This window comes from Marmota monax, unplaced genomic scaffold (genome assembly GCF_021218885.2).
Source record: "Marmota monax isolate L192 unplaced genomic scaffold, Marmota_monax_Labrador192_F-V1.1 WCK01_AAM20220418_F8-fsc00056, whole genome shotgun sequence".
Lineage (NCBI taxonomy): Eukaryota > Metazoa > Chordata > Mammalia > Rodentia > Sciuridae > Marmota > Marmota monax.
In genome coordinates this window covers 5,561,606-5,577,272 of record NW_026695212.1, presented here as the reverse complement: position 1 = coordinate 5,577,272, position 15,667 = coordinate 5,561,606, and the positions used below count along the sequence as shown (strand labels likewise).

The following is a 15,667-nucleotide window of genomic DNA, read 5'->3' as shown; positions in this document are numbered from 1 at the left end:
TGAACATTGCTAAGTTTTTTCACATAAGGACTAAATGATTGTTTGAATTTTCATTATATTTTCTTTTTTTTTAATATTTATTTTTTAGTTATCGGCGGGCACAACATCTCTGTTTGTATGTGGTGCTGAGGATCGAACCCGGGCCGCACGCATGCCAGGCGAGCGCGCTACCGCTTGAGCCACATCCCCAGCCCCTACATTTTCAATAAGATTAAATCACAACGGCAAATACTGAAAACCCTCTGAAATTGGCCATCAATTCTGAAATTCCTAGAAACGATGAAAGATGTAGCAAACTTCTTTTCCCTGGCAGAAGGGAAACTAGTTTTTGAAAAAAAAAAAAAAAAAAAAAAGAAGATGCGGTTAATAGGCTAATTCAATGTGGTGTCCTCTTGTTCTCTTTTTCATTCCATTTTGTTGATTTTCTTGGGAATCTGTTAGGTGAATACAAATAAGCAGAGGACAGTTAATTAACAAGTATTTTGTAGACACTGATTATGGATATAATGAAGAAAGAAATGTATATAGCACTTCAAACAGCATCTGGGGTGACAGAGGAGAAGAAAATGACATGGTCATAATTACTAAGAAATTTCAAATGTAAACAGGAAGAAATAAAGCCAATGAGAACAACCTCAAAATAATAATTGGAGAAGTCCAAGATAATTTTGAACATATTAAGTCATCACTAACAGAATAATTCAGAGAAAATTATCAAAGTCAATCTGGAATGAACCAAAATTTGGAGTTTATTTCAGTTCAGGATTAATGCAGATGAGTTGGATCAATCTCTTTGGTGTGGGAAGAAACATGGGGGCCAGGGGTGGGTTGATTAGTACAAAGGAATTGCTAGTAAAGATAAACAAACACATCTTTAATGATTTGGGAAATTATATAAAATATGAATCTAGAAAGACAAATTTAAATGCATAAACTGGGACCCCAATTAATTTAATTTGTTTATTGATACCAGGGATTGAACCCAGAAGCTCTAAACCACTAAGCCACATCCGCATCCCATTTTTATTTTTTATTTTGAGATGAGGATCTCACCAAGTTCCTTAGGTCCCTGCTAAGTTGTGATGCTGGCCTCAAACTTGTGATCCTCCTGTCTCAAGCCTCCTGACTCTCTGGCTACCATGCCTGGCTGTGACCCCATTAAAAAAAAAATTATCTTTAAAAATGTTAGGAACCAGGTGCAGTAGTGCAGACCTAAAATCCCAGTGACTGGAAGAGAGTAAATGAAGGGGAATAAAGTGAAAGTGAGATCAGAGTGATGACCAAGGCCAAGATCACATAGAGCTGCTATATTTTGGACCTCATTGGCTTTATTTGCCCCAAAGACCAATGTGTTTAAGGCTTGGTCTTCAGCTTGGGGATATTGGTAGAATAGTGGTAGAACCTTTAAGAAGTTAGTATAAGGTCTTTGCTTAGCATCTGGACAGCCATCTTAAGTGACAGCTGCCATTTTAAGAAAAATTTTGTTTCCCACCCAAGGGCGTATCACCACTCCCTCATATCAACCCCACCCTTAACTGCCAGCATTAGGACCTGGGGGCTCTAATCTCTGAGCCTGCTCCATGTAAGTCCCAAACCCCAAGCCTGTTTTGCCTGTCTCTGTCTATGGAGAGATGTGCCTTTATTTGTTAGCCCTGACAAATAAACTCTTGTGTGTATCTCTGCCTGATCTCCGTTTTTCATTTCTCGCTCACCCATCTCCATTTCCTTGCTTTCTTTTCACAGTGTGACAGCACATGCCTCAAATCCCAGCAACTTGGAGGCTAAGGCAGGAGTGGCAAGTTTGAGGCCAGCCTGGGCAACTTAGTAAGATCCTGTGTCAAAATAAAAAATAAAAAGGGGTGGGGATGTAACTCAGGGGTGAAGTGGTCCTGCGTTTAATCTCCAGTATGGGGATGTGGGGGCTAGTTAGGGAAATCATGTTATTGAGAAAAGTTGTATATTTTTTCTGCACAGAAGAATTTGAATTTTTTTTTGGCATTGATGATAATGGGTAGCAGATTATTAAAAATGATAAAAAGTATATATTGTAGTAAATCAAGGAAAAAGGAGAATTTCTAATTTCTCCAAATCAATGTGTAATTGAAATAACATGGGCACTTCTTTGAATACACACATACACACACACGCACGCACATTTATGATTTTGATATACACATACCATAGGCACATACATAAGGCAGTTCTATTCTTTAAAATTTTTAGTTTTACATACATAAATACATACATCATAATTATATATATATGGGGCACGGACTTGGAGTCAGCAGCCGTGATTTCAAATTTTGGCTCTAATACTTTGGATAAGTTGCTTATAGGTATCCATTCAGACTCAATGTTTTAGAGTTCTGTGAGGATCACATACATATATGTATGGGATACGGAGTGTTACTCAGTGGTTGAGGGTCTGCTTAGCACGCATGAGGCCTTTGGTTCAATTTCCAGCACCAAAAAAAAAAAAAAGAGTATAATGTTTGTGAAGTTACCTGTTATGTGGTATGCACTCAATGTGTTTCTCTGTCTTTACTGTTTTCCCTAAGAACTAATGGGTCTTTACGGAGAAACTTTAAGGCCTGAGTGGGAACATGAGTGGAACATTTTTCGGTTTGTCTTTTAAAGAGTAAAGCACATCTTGATACCCTTTTCATGGAAGCATTCAGTAGTCTTTATACCTTCAACATCTCCCAGTTTTCTGGAAGTAGGTCTGGAAATAGTAAGTCAGCTCCATAGCCAATAACAAATATTAGCTTTTTACTTCATGGAGCAGATATTAAGGAAAATAATCACTTTTCCATAGAACTTAATGTATTATAGAAATTTTGGAATGTGAAGAGATCTGTAATAGCAATCAACAGTACATAAGTTTTGTAATCTGATTTTTGAAAATTTAACACTATACAGGAAGCATATTCTTATGTCATTAAACATAAGAATTATTTTCAAACATGGTTTTAAATGCTTATATAATATCCCATAGTATGTATGGCTTTACCAATAATTCATCTAATGTTTTCTCTATTTTTGAGGCTGTTTAGAATATTTACTACATATCACCTTCGCAATCATTTGTATACATGAATCTCTGATGGTTTCTTTAAAATACATTTCTAGTAATGGAATTATTGCATCAAAGAGAATAAATATCTTTAAGCTTCCTAACTGAAACTGTACAGCTACACTGTGAGATGGTCATTACCAATTTTATAATCCTGTTAGCATTGTCTGAAAGCAGCATTTCCCAGTGCACTCAAAACATTTCTGTGAAGATTTTCTGCAACAAGGGATCCCACCTTAGTGGTGCTCAGTAATGACTTTAGATCTTTGTTAGTGGTCATGTATTAATAATCATTGCTATTGTACTTAAAACTTTCCATATCTTGTTTGTCTTCGTTATAGTGTAAACATTTCTTTGTGAGGTGTTTTCTAAAATACAGCAAGCCAGTAAACATGCTACTAAAACTAAAATTGAGATTAAATTTCTTAGATGCAATTGAAACAAACTAACATGCTCAGACTTCTGGGAATATTGGATGATTGGTTGCCGGGGAAATATTTCATGAATCATTGTTTTTAAAACCTCCAGAGCCAAGAAGAAGGGACTGATTAGCTGGGATGGGCTATCATATTACAATTTCATTTATTTCTAGAAACAGCACAATTTTATGCATGTGTTAAATGATTCAAAATTATTTAATGATGATAATGCAAAGTGCTGAGCTGCTTTAGGTAAATTTGGCCCCCTGATCTGGTCATGAACCTCTGTTAACTAGGATGAACAGTCTTCCTTATGCATTTATGTCTGTTTGTCTGTCTGTCTATCCCTGTATCTATCTGCCTGTCCCTCTTACTAGCCAGTAGATTCTAGACAAAAAGAATTTTCATCTTTGTTTTATAGCTAGGACTTGAGGATAATACTGGTAATATAATCATGTGGATGAATAAATATCTGATGGTTGCCTGGAAAAGGATTTTTTGAGTATTAGCAATGGAAGGAGTCCCAAAGGAAACAACAACAACAATAATAATAATAATGATAAATAATAATAATTGAGGTTGAGCGCATTCCCCCCCAGCAATGTGGGGAGGTAGTATCTCTAGTGAGAAAAAGGAAGTGGCATATAGAAACAGCTTGATTGGCCAAAAGAAATTATTTTTTCCTCTTTTCACATTTTTTATTGGTGCATTATAGTTGTACATAATGATGGGGTTTGTTTCTACATATTCATAGTGCACATAATATTACAATGTAATTTGGCCAATATTGTTCCCCAGCACTTTTCGGTTGCCTCCCCTCCTCCTGTGCCCTGATATGTTGATTAAGAAATTATTATTATTGGGTACTGGGTATTGAACCTCAGGAATGCTTTAACACTGAGCCCTTTTCAAAAAATTTTTGAAGCACAGTCTCACTAAGTTACTATTACTGGCCTTGAATTTGCCATACTTCAATCTTGCTGAGTAGTGGGGATTACAGTTATGTGCACCCAGACCAAAGGATATTATTAAAAGATTTGAATATTTAAACATAAAATGCCTTTATACTACCCCCTTCTCCATGAACATTCAAACTCATAAAGAAACTTAAATGACAAACCAATAGGGGAAAATATTTTCAATAAACTTGACAGGGAGAAGTTTAACATCTTTCATATATAAAGACCTTGTAAAAATCAATAAGAATATCAAGAGCCCAATAGTTAAGTGGGCAAAGGAAATGAATATATATGGCAGTAAAAAGAAAGTAGAAATGACTAATATATGTGAAAAATGCAAACTTCGCTTTTTTTTGGTGAGAGGGTACCAGGGATTGAACTCAGGGGCACTCAACCCCTGAGCCACATTCCCAGCCCTATTTTGTATTTTATTTAGAGACAGAGTCTCACTGAGTTGCTTAGCACTTTGCCTTTGCTGAGGCTGGCTTTGAACTCTTGGTCCTCCGGCCTCAGCCTCCCAAGGCGTTGGGATTTACAAGCATGCATCACCACACCCAGCTCTAAGTTCACTTTTAATCAAAGAAATGATGAATAAAACAATTAAATACCATTTTTGATAACTAAATGAAAAAAAGCTCTTTTCCCCCCCCCCCCCCCCCCACACACACACACTTTTTTTGTCTGATAGTAAGCCTGGCAAAGGCAGAGTGAATAAAAATGTATTTTGATACAAATTTTCTGGAAAATAATTTGGGAATATGTATTAAAAAATTTAAAGATGAGCCTGGTATGGTGGTGCACATCTGTAATCTCAGCAATTTAGGAGGTTGAGGCAGGAGGATCATAAGTTTGAGGCCAGACTGAGCAATTTAGTGAGACCCTGACTCAAAATACAAAATATAAAGAGTTGGGGGTGTGGCTCAGTGGTAGAGTGCCCCTGGGGTTCAATCCCCAGTACCAAAAATAAAATAAAGTTTTAAAGATGCTTATGCTCTTTGACACAAGAGTCCCACTCTTGAGATATAATTGAAGGTGTCTTATGCAATGTTATTTATTTATCTTAACAAAATACTAGAAACAGTTTAAAAACCCAAGAGTAAATAAAATTGAATCCAAGAATCAATAAAAATTGGCATCGCTAGACAATAGACATTTATACGTGCTTTAACATTATGTTAATGGAATTAGAAAAAGTAACATGGCTAAATACTTTTTATATATAAAAGTAAAAGTGACAGGTATTTATAAGACAGACATTTATGTAAACATGTACATATGCGAAGAAAAGTTACCAGAAAGAAATATAGCAATATGTTAGCAAGAACTAATTCTGGATAGTAATTTCTTCATACTTCTATGCATTTTTGAGTTTTAGCAATGATAATCTACGGCAAGTTAACAGAATGTATATATCTTAAAGACATTTTGTTGTTAAAGAAAAGCAAAGAAGCCAGGCACAGTGGCACATGCCTGTAATCCCGGTGACTCGGGAGCTGAGGCAGGAGGTTCCCAAGTTCAAAGTCAGCCACAACCACTTAGTGAGGCCCTAAGCAACTTAATGAGACTCTGTCTCAAAATAAAAAAATAAAATAAAAAGGGGTGGGGATGTGGTTCAGTGGTTAAGTGCCTTGGGTTCAATCCTGCTACCAAAAAGAGAGAGAAAGAAGAAGGAATGGGAGGGGAGGGGAGGAAGAGAAAAGAAAAGGCAGAAGGAGGTTTTTCAGGTGAGAGACATTTGAAAGCTGCATGCTTTGGGAAAAGAACAGGGAGGCTGAGGAATAGGAGGCTCTGGTTGGGGGCTTGGGTCCTGGATCACAGACTTGAGGAGAGCAGAGAGGAGCACCCAGTTCACTGAGGCCTGGAGGAGGCAGATTCAACAAGTGAGTCCACAAAGGTAAGGAGGTGGAGAGCCTCTTGCCTTAAAGGGGTAACAGCTGAATTCCTCTACTCAGGGTCTGTCATGGGGCTTGAGAGAAGCACAAAGCTTTGGAATAGACACTGAGCAGAAAGGAGGGCATTCTTGTTCTGCCTTCTCTCCAGAATGTGCCCCTTGTTCATATTCCTCTAATCAATGATTGGTACCAGCGATTCTACTGACCAATAAGGTTTTCATAACTCACTCCCCTCAGCATCTTGTGAATCTGTTTTCTCTCCATCTTCTTCCTGTACTGCTGCAGGAGTTTCCTAACAGTTCTTTCTAGGCTCATTTGTTTCCTCCTACCCCCAGCCCATCCATTATGCTGCTGCCAGATCCAGCTTCCAAAAATCCAATTAGGGAGTCTGTTATGACATTTTTTAAAAGACTCTGATTGCCTTTAGGATAAGATCCAAATCCTTCTGCAGGATACATAAGGCAATTTTTTTATTTGGTTCTTGTACATTCACAACTTTATTTTTTTCTCATCGTTTGCTGTCCTCCCTCCCTTCCTTTCTTCTTTTCTTCCTTCCATTCACAAATGCCTACACGTTGGCCACTGTGGAGGCTAGTGCTGGGGAGGGATACAAAGAGTCTAGACATGGTGCCTGTGCCAGAGAAACTTCAAAGTCTAGTGAGGGAATAGACAAAAATAAAATTGATAAATGTTTAGGTCATCAAAATATATACAAGTGAATACACAACGGAACAAATGTCAGTTCTCCAAGGCAGGAGTTAGAGAGAGAGAGAGTCAGGGAAAGTTTCATAGAGGATATGACCCTCAAAGTGAATCTTGAAAGGGAAGAATTATTAAAAAAAAAAAATTCTCCTCCTCTTCCTCCTCCTCCTCTTCCACCTCTTCTTCCACTTCCTCTTCCTTCTCCTGCTCCTTCTCAGATGGAGAAAAGTATTTCAGGTAGAGACACTTTCAGGAGCAGAGGTATGACACTGGGTGTGGTGTTTGTGGCCCTGTGTCACTTGGTACACCTGGGGAACAGAGTACAAGACTGTGTGTGGGGGGGCAGTGTAGGAGAATGTGGTGGTGTGAAGAAGGAAGCAGGGACCAGGTGGTGGAGTTCTGGACTGTTATGCTTTGGATGTGAGGTGTTCCCCAAAAGCTCACGTGGACAATGCAGGACAGTTCAGAGGAGAAATGATTGGGTTGTGAGAGTCCTAACCTAATCAGTGATTTAATCTCTTGATAGGGATTAATGGTAACTGAAGTGGTAGGGTGTGGTTGGAGAAGGTGGAAATTAGGGTGTAGCTTTGGGTATATATTTGTATCTGGAGACCGGAGTCTCTCTCTGCTTTCTGATCACTGTGATGGAGTTTCTCTCTGCCACCCTCTCCTGCCATGATGTTTGGCCTCACCTTGAGCTCTAAGGAATGGAGCCGGCCTTCTCTGTACTAAGACCTCTGAAACCGTGAGCCCTCGAATAAACTTTTCCTCCTCTATAGTTGTTCTGGTCAGATCTTTTAGTCACAGCATGGAAAAAACTAACTAAACATAGTCATTATCCTGAAGGCAATGGAAAATAATTGACAGATTTTAGATAGTAGAGCAACACGAGATTTGGGACTTGAAAAGACCAAGTTGGCTGCAGAGTGGAGGGGGGTCTGAGGGCGTGCAAGACACTACAGGCGGTAAGGCTGCTTTGGAGGCTGTTGTTTAGAGGAGAGATGATGAGGGCTTATAGATTTGAATTATGGAGAGAAAGTGGGTGTTTTGGATATGCTAAGGGGAGTCCCTGACTTAAGATGTGTTGACTTGAAAATCAAGGGTTGAATGTTTTCTCTCTTCTGGAAGCTAGAGCAAAATAAAGGTAAAAGGGTGAGGGATTGAATATCATAAAGATATAGGGAAGATCAGTGGAGTAGAAGGAAGAGATCAACAGAGAAGGAGGAGAGATGGGAAAGGGGAGGAAATACAGAATGAATTTAACAAAATCACACTATGTGCATGTGTAAATACTCCACAGTGAATTCCACCTTTAGGTATATGTATAAATCACCAATCTAAATAAATAAATAAGTGAAAGGAAGACGATCAGAGGAAGAACAGGGGGAGGGAGGAGGGAAGGGAAGAGGGGAGACCACAGAATGAAATGGAATAAATCAAAGTCCATGCATATATGACTTTGTCAAAATGAACCCAACTATTATGAGTAACTATTATGCTCTAATAATAAAAGATATTTTGACTTTATAATGGTGTGAAAACAATACCTATTCAGTAGAAACCATACTTGAATTTAGATCTTTTCCCAGGTGAACAATATGCTGTAGGATACTGTCCTGTGATTCTGGGCAGTGGCAGTGGGCTGTCAGCCAGCCACAGGTCGGTGAGGGTGGACAGTGATCCTCTATAGTGTGTTGTGTTGCTAAGCTTTGATAAGGTGGGTTGGGTATATTAGATGCATTTTTTACTTTCAATATTTTCAATCTATGGGTTTATTGGACGTAACTCCATCGTAAGTGGAGGAGCATCGTATCATTTTCTGCAGCAATGCTTCTCAAAGTACAGTCAATGGGCTGATAATGTCTATGAACTGTTTGTTGTTAGTCTGTTGTGAGATAAAAACAAAAATTGAGAGTAAGTCAAAGGAGCAATTTTATATTTGTTAAGTACAATGATGAAATAAATAGGACTTGCATTTTGAAGTCTTTGCTTTGTATTTCTTTCTTTTTTTTTTTTTCCTAGTCATTTGTTTTCATTGTATCCTCTGAAAGTTTTGGGCTACATGGATAGGAAATATAAACTAGATCCCATCACAGTTGGTTAAGCACTCATCTCCAGGACTTGGTGATTATTAAGTGAATATGGGAGTGGGTAGAAGAAAGGGATCTAAAGAACTCTTGGGTTTCTGACAGCTGAGTATGATGCTTACAGAAAATGCCGAAGCAGCCCCAGTTCCACTTTTGTGAAAGATGGCAAAGTCCCACTTGCCCATTGTTTTAGGTTACAATCATACTAAAAAACACATTTACAGAAATACATCATAAAGTTTTATGCCTCTAGATTTTTGCATGCACCATTTTCTCTGCTGGAAATACTCCTTACCTTCTTCTTCACTTGGCTAATCTTAAATATAAAGGCAGCTGTTGTAAAAGCATTTATGTATCAGCATTGTGCTAAATGCTTTACATTCAGTATTTCATTTAATTCTCATAAGAAGCCCGTGAAGGAGTCCCATTTGGTAGACAAGAAAACGGAGGGTTATAGAAATTATGTGACTTGCTCAAGATCACCCAACTGGAATACTGGGGGAGCTGGAATTTGAACCCAACAAATGCAATTCAAGAACCCAAGTTCCTGAACAGTGTGGTGTCTGGAAGCCTTTCCTGTTGTCTTTACTTCTGGTGCATCTCCTGCATTCCCACAAAGCACAGTCAGGCATCCCCATCCTGGGGCTGGCCAAATCCTACTTGAAGCATTTGTTCATTTGCTGCTTCCCTTTCTTTCCTGGATTGTGAGCTCCTTGAGGTCAGGAAGGATTCATCCATCTCTGATTCCTCATCCTATAGTACAGTGCTCAGTCTTCCATGGGAGCTTTGTCAATGTTTATTGACTAAATGAAGACATGAGAAAATGTGGCATATTATTGATAGGAAATTAGATGGGGCTAGAATAGACTATGGATTATCCAGCAGAGTTAGACTGGGATCAGATTATGAAGGTTATTATATGCTGGTTTTGGAATTTGCAAGTAGCAGCCATGAAATATTTTAAAACTACTTCACATCTATGGATATAAGACTTTTCAAAGATGCAATTCTGTAAAGTGGGTCATTAATCAGTGGTGTGCTGGTTTACATGTTGAACAACCACACCCTTCCTCCTCTCAGTCCCTGATTTATAACGTTTTTTGGTTCCATGGTGTACATGTTTCTATCATGGCCAACTTAAAGCCATCAGTGTGACATTAAAGGAGGAAGAGTTGTGAAGCAACATGTCATCAGAAAGTGTTTCCATCCCATAGTTGCAATAGATGAAAATGACCTCAGTGCACAAATAATACTAAAATGTAGTGTAGTGAAATAATTAGAAATTAATGAGTTTTGAGTGTTTATTTTTGGAAGTTTATATAACAATTTAATAATGGCCATGTTTAATAGCTATCTTAGAAACTTCCTTGAATTTTAATAATTGAGCTGATATGAGCTGCTCTAGTACACGAATGTGACTGTCCCTTTATCTGTGGTCATTCAGGCTCAGCTGCTGGGACCAACCTTATTCCTAAGCAATGCTTCTTGATGAAGCACTGGGGCAGTAGTTTCTCAAGGCAGTGCTAGCTCTCTCATTATCTGCTCTAATCTTTGTGTTCCAGTTCCTCAGTACTCATGGTTCTGCTTTGTTTTTACAGAACTTTTCCCACCGATATCACCATTCTCACAGAAACTTCTTTTTATTCTGAATACTACTTACCCTCTGAATGGAAGTACTAGTTTCACTCTGACTCCCTTTTAAGACAGGGTGGATCAAGCTGTGCCAGCTCTGTACTGCGCAGGAGCACTGTGCAGTGGAGACTGTTGCTTAGGCTATTATACGCTATATTGCTTCCAATTGCTTACCTGCCCCACTTCTGCTTGACTAGGTGCCCTAACGTTTGGACCTCTTTTAACTATAGCATGTGACTCTTTTCTGCTTATCCTCTTAGCTTTTGATCTACTTTTGGACTCAAGATTTAATATTTTGTTTGCTTTGTCCATGATCTGTTTGCAGGACTGCCTTGCTTTGACCTGGCCAACCAAGTCAAATCCAAATTCTGATAAATAGAAACATGAGAAAGTCAGCTGATTTAAGCAGATGTTACTATTCTATCAATATCTGCCAATAGTTGCAAAGAACATGAATCCTGTAGATTCAAGACTGCTAAGAGTTTAAGTGCTTAGGTTAAAATAATGGAGCAAATGAATTAAACAAATGGTAGTTCTCTGCTGTCAGTTCAAAAAGGGTTCAGAAGAGATTGGGTAAACACATGGGTCTTTTATGGATTGAGTTTCTCCCATAGGAAAGACCTATGAGCTAAATTCATATTAAGCACTACATGATTTTGAAATAAGAGACATATACTTACGTGTAGTTTACTTATTTGCTATGTGAAACTAATGAAATGAAAACTTTTTATCAAGAAAGAAGGTTTGGCATTTTTTTCTTAATGTTCAATATGTCAACACTGGTAACTTAATGTTGATAGAAAACTAAATAGATTTCAGCTTTGAATATCCTAGAATAATCAAGGAATCAACTAGAGAAGAGCCATAAGGAAAAGGAAAAGCATTTAAAAATTCACTTGGTTCCCTCAATGAGCATGAAAAACTGGAGTACCTAGGTGAGGAGCCATGTTCTCAGGTTGAGGTGAAGAATTGGGAAGTGTCTCAGGCTTCTTGGATGCTCTGTCCTGCTGAGAGGTGATTGGAGCACTTCCCAGACCAGGAAAAGTTTTCTGTGCTTCTCACGGAACAGAATGAATTCTATGAATCTAGAGGTTTGTTGATTTTTTCACATGTCAGAAGAGCAGTTGTGTTCAATGGCAGCAAAGATCCACCCTGAAATAAGAAATTGTGTTTCCAGCGAACATGCTGATTCTCAAATGCTTCCCATAGAAAGGGAAATATTAAATATTGTCCTGGAAAAGGTAGGGTTAAAATCAGATATTCCAAGAAATAAATAAAAACCAACTGATTTAAGAGAACTGTTACCAAAGGGAAATAATTCTAAATAGAGTTGATTTCAGGGACCATAATAATTATAATTTTTAAAATAAGGTTGCATCATTTGCATGCAAATGATATAGGGGATCTTGATGATAAGAGAGTTGGGAAAAGGCTTCCAAAGAGAATTTTCTCTGCAAGGATGTACCAGGAGTTCATGAGCACACAGGATATTGTCTGAACATAATGATTTCAAAATCTCAGCTTAAAGTGACACTCTAAAATAAATTTAAAAAGGAGAAAGAGGAGGAGAAGGAGAGTCTAGATTTAAATCAAAGCAGTATGGCTCCAGAATGGTAATATTTCTCCCTCTACTAAATGGAGCAATGGCACTGATTTGCTAAAAGAGGTTTTTCTTTATCTGATTATTCTAGTTATTACTTTTGAATTCAGAAAACTGATGAGCTAGGGCCTTTTAAAGGGCAAAGTCATTGGAAGCTAAGAATAAATTGCACTGTAGAACACTCTTTTCTTTGGAACATCAACTACTGACTCTTTTATAAGGGGAAAAGTACTAAACATATCATACTCGAGTGTCTCATAACCAGCATTCAATTTCCACTCAAGAGTTTTAACTTCAGTATTAACCTATGCTAGAGGCAATATATTCATCCTTGGAAAGTTATACTATGCTTTATTCCTTTCAGGGAATTGGGGATTTAGCTCATACTTGCTTGCTATACTACATGATCCTGTAAAGCCATTTTAAAATTAAAGATATTTCCCTCAGCTTTATTTTCTAAACTCTTTTTAGGTGCCAGAGCACATTGGTTGGGCTCTACATCTGATAGCTGACTTTCTGGCCCTTACACTTGCATTTGTAATGGGGTAATAAAAACAGACATCTCATGTAGCTGCCAAGAGACTAGGAGGTATCTAGCAATTCCTAGAATATTGTTAACCTTAGTATATATGAATAATTATTTAATTTATGAAAACTGCCATAGAGTAGTAAAGTAGTAGATTTGAGGAGATAAATTCTTTCAGCCACAGTTTCTTTGTCATAAAATAAAGTTAATATCACCTATTTCACAGGGTGTTATAAGGATTCAGTAAGAGAATGCATAAGAAGTACTTAGCATAGGGCTAGCCAATAGAAAGTTCTTACTAAATGTAACCTACTATTATTCTACATGAAGTTTCCCTCTCTATTGTATATCTATGTAATTTCACAGTGAAATTTGGAGCTCAGTACAAAACAATTTTATTTTTAATAATATTTTCCCTCTTTTATTTCTAATTCCTACTCTGTTAGGAGAATGAGATAAATGTTGGTTCTTACTGTACAGTGACACTTTTCTGGATTAATTATGCATTTAAAAAATAAACGTTGGAAAGACAAGTTAGTCATTTTCAAACAGTTCTTTTATAAAAGACTATTTAAAGAGGCATTAAAGAAATAATGTTCATTCATTATTTAATACCTTGTATCAGTGATTGCATCAGCCCAGTCTGGCCATTGATCGGCTCTCTGAGCTCAGGGAGCAGAGCAAGCAGAGAGCAGGCAAAGAGCCTGTCTCCTCCTGGGCTCCCCAGGACTTGCCGCCACTTTCAGCTCTTCCCTCCATTCACCCTTTCTCTTTGCCCACCATTGGGCTCTGTCTCTTCCACCTCATAAACAAGAAAGAACAAACTGCTTTCCCCTCAAATTTGTTGTTCCCTTGAAGAGTGGTTTCATCCCTTTTTTTGATTGCTAAACTTCTGCTTAAAGTGATCTTTACTTCCTTAAAATCTCCCACTCTTTTCCCCCTACTTTCCCCTGTGACTTTCCAGAAACTGTTATCTTGAAAATAATAAGAACCTCCATATCATCAGGATATTTGACCATTTCTTAGTCTTCATTCTTATTGACCTGTCCAAAAACGTGACATGGTTGAAATCTTGACAATCTCTAAGCTTTTGAAACATTATACTTTTCTTATGTTCCTTGGTTTGCTTATAGAAAAATGCCAATGGTGCCAACTTTGCAGAAGGCTAGGAGGATAAAACAATGTGCTATCAATAATGTATTTAGCAATCAGTAAGATTCACTTTTCAATTTCACTATCCCCAAGCCTCAGATGTCATGGACCCTATATCTGCATTTTTGTTTTAATTCTTCCTAGATCTTTATTCTTCCTTTCTACTGTATGACTGCACCTATTATTTCTACCTGTAATAATAAAATCATAGATGACGAGGCCAAATTTCCAGAGAGACCACTCTCAATTTACAGTGAAAGAAATGGTGGTGGGTGAAAAGTAAATTAATTTGGATCAAATCAGCTTGCTCAGAAAATAGAAATTCCATGCATTTAGCTTAAATGTGTGATCTTCCATAACAAGATGTACAAGACAATGGCATGCTAGAGTTGAGTAATGCAGCAGTTCAATGACAATGTCAAGGGCCCAGGCTATCTACTGGCATTGCCATCCTCAGCACATTGGTCAGTTCATGGGCCAGCTCCTTGTTTGTTCGATGGCTATAGCAGTTCTTGGTGTCCCATCCAGAACCAATGATATCCAAGGAAAGGAGAGGCCATTTCTTGCTCTGTAGCTCCCCATTCCTTTATTTTTGGAAGTGCTGGGGATGGAATCCAGGGCCTTGCACATGCTAGTCATACTATCACTGAGCTAGACCCTCAACCCCTGCATGACTCCTTTTCAGAGGGATTATACACCACTCTGAAGCACAGAGCTGATTTTCCCTCATGCCTCACTGGCAGGACTTGTGACATGCCTTGGGACTTGGACACATGACTGTTTTAGATCAATCAGAATTTACCCTTTGAGTCGGAGTTCTGTCTCCTCTGACACATATGACACTACCACAAACTAAATCTAGGCTGAGACTGAATCTAGTTCCTTTTAGATTGGAAAGGAGGAAGGTGCAATGGGAAATGGATGCTGCCATTGTCTCACCAGTGTCTGCCACTGTCTCATAGTGAGTGGCAGTGCTGTGACCAGATCCCAGGTTTCCTGATTACTTCCCAACCTTCTTCCAATAATTCTCTCTTTTGCCTCATTCAGTGCTGAGGATTGATCCCAGGATCTTGTGTATCCCAGGCAAGCACTCTACCATTAAGCTATGTTCCAAAGCCTGTTCTTTCATTAATTTTTGTTGCCTCTCATCATTGTCCCATATCACATTCTCCGATCTGTTCACTATTTTCTTCCAAATGTGCTATAATCTTCTTCACTGTTTGTCCATCTTTGACTCTCTCTTCTCCTTTGTTTTTCACAACTATACACTCCCCTAATCTTATTTACTCTCTAGATAAAAAATCTCATACATTCATCCTTCCTTTTCTATTATTACTATTATTTCTGGGCCATATCTTTTTAAAAATTTTTTAATTTTTTTAGTTGTAGGTAGATGCAATACCTTTATTTTATTTTATTTGTATGTAGTGCTGAGGATCAAACCCTGCACCTCATACATACTAGGCAAGTGCTTTACCACTGAGCCACAACTCCAGCCCCCCCGGGCCATGTCTTTATTATAGTTAGTTGAATTATTACAATAGTCTAATAACTGATCTTCCTGACTTGACTTTCTTTCCAACACTCATCAAGTTGCTTTTTGAATTGCTTGCATATTGTCTTCC

At 38.1% G+C, this 15,667-nt stretch overlaps 1 non-coding gene across 1 annotated transcript; it reads left to right on the top strand.

Moving 5' to 3' along the window:
- Nucleotides 1-12,233: 12,233 nt before the first annotated feature.
- LOC124083996 (small nucleolar RNA SNORD107) lies at nucleotides 12,234-12,307 on the top strand. The gene has a single exon (XR_006848978.1). It is a non-coding gene; the product is annotated as a small nucleolar RNA SNORD107 (small nucleolar RNA).
- Nucleotides 12,308-15,667: the final 3,360 nt, after the last annotated feature.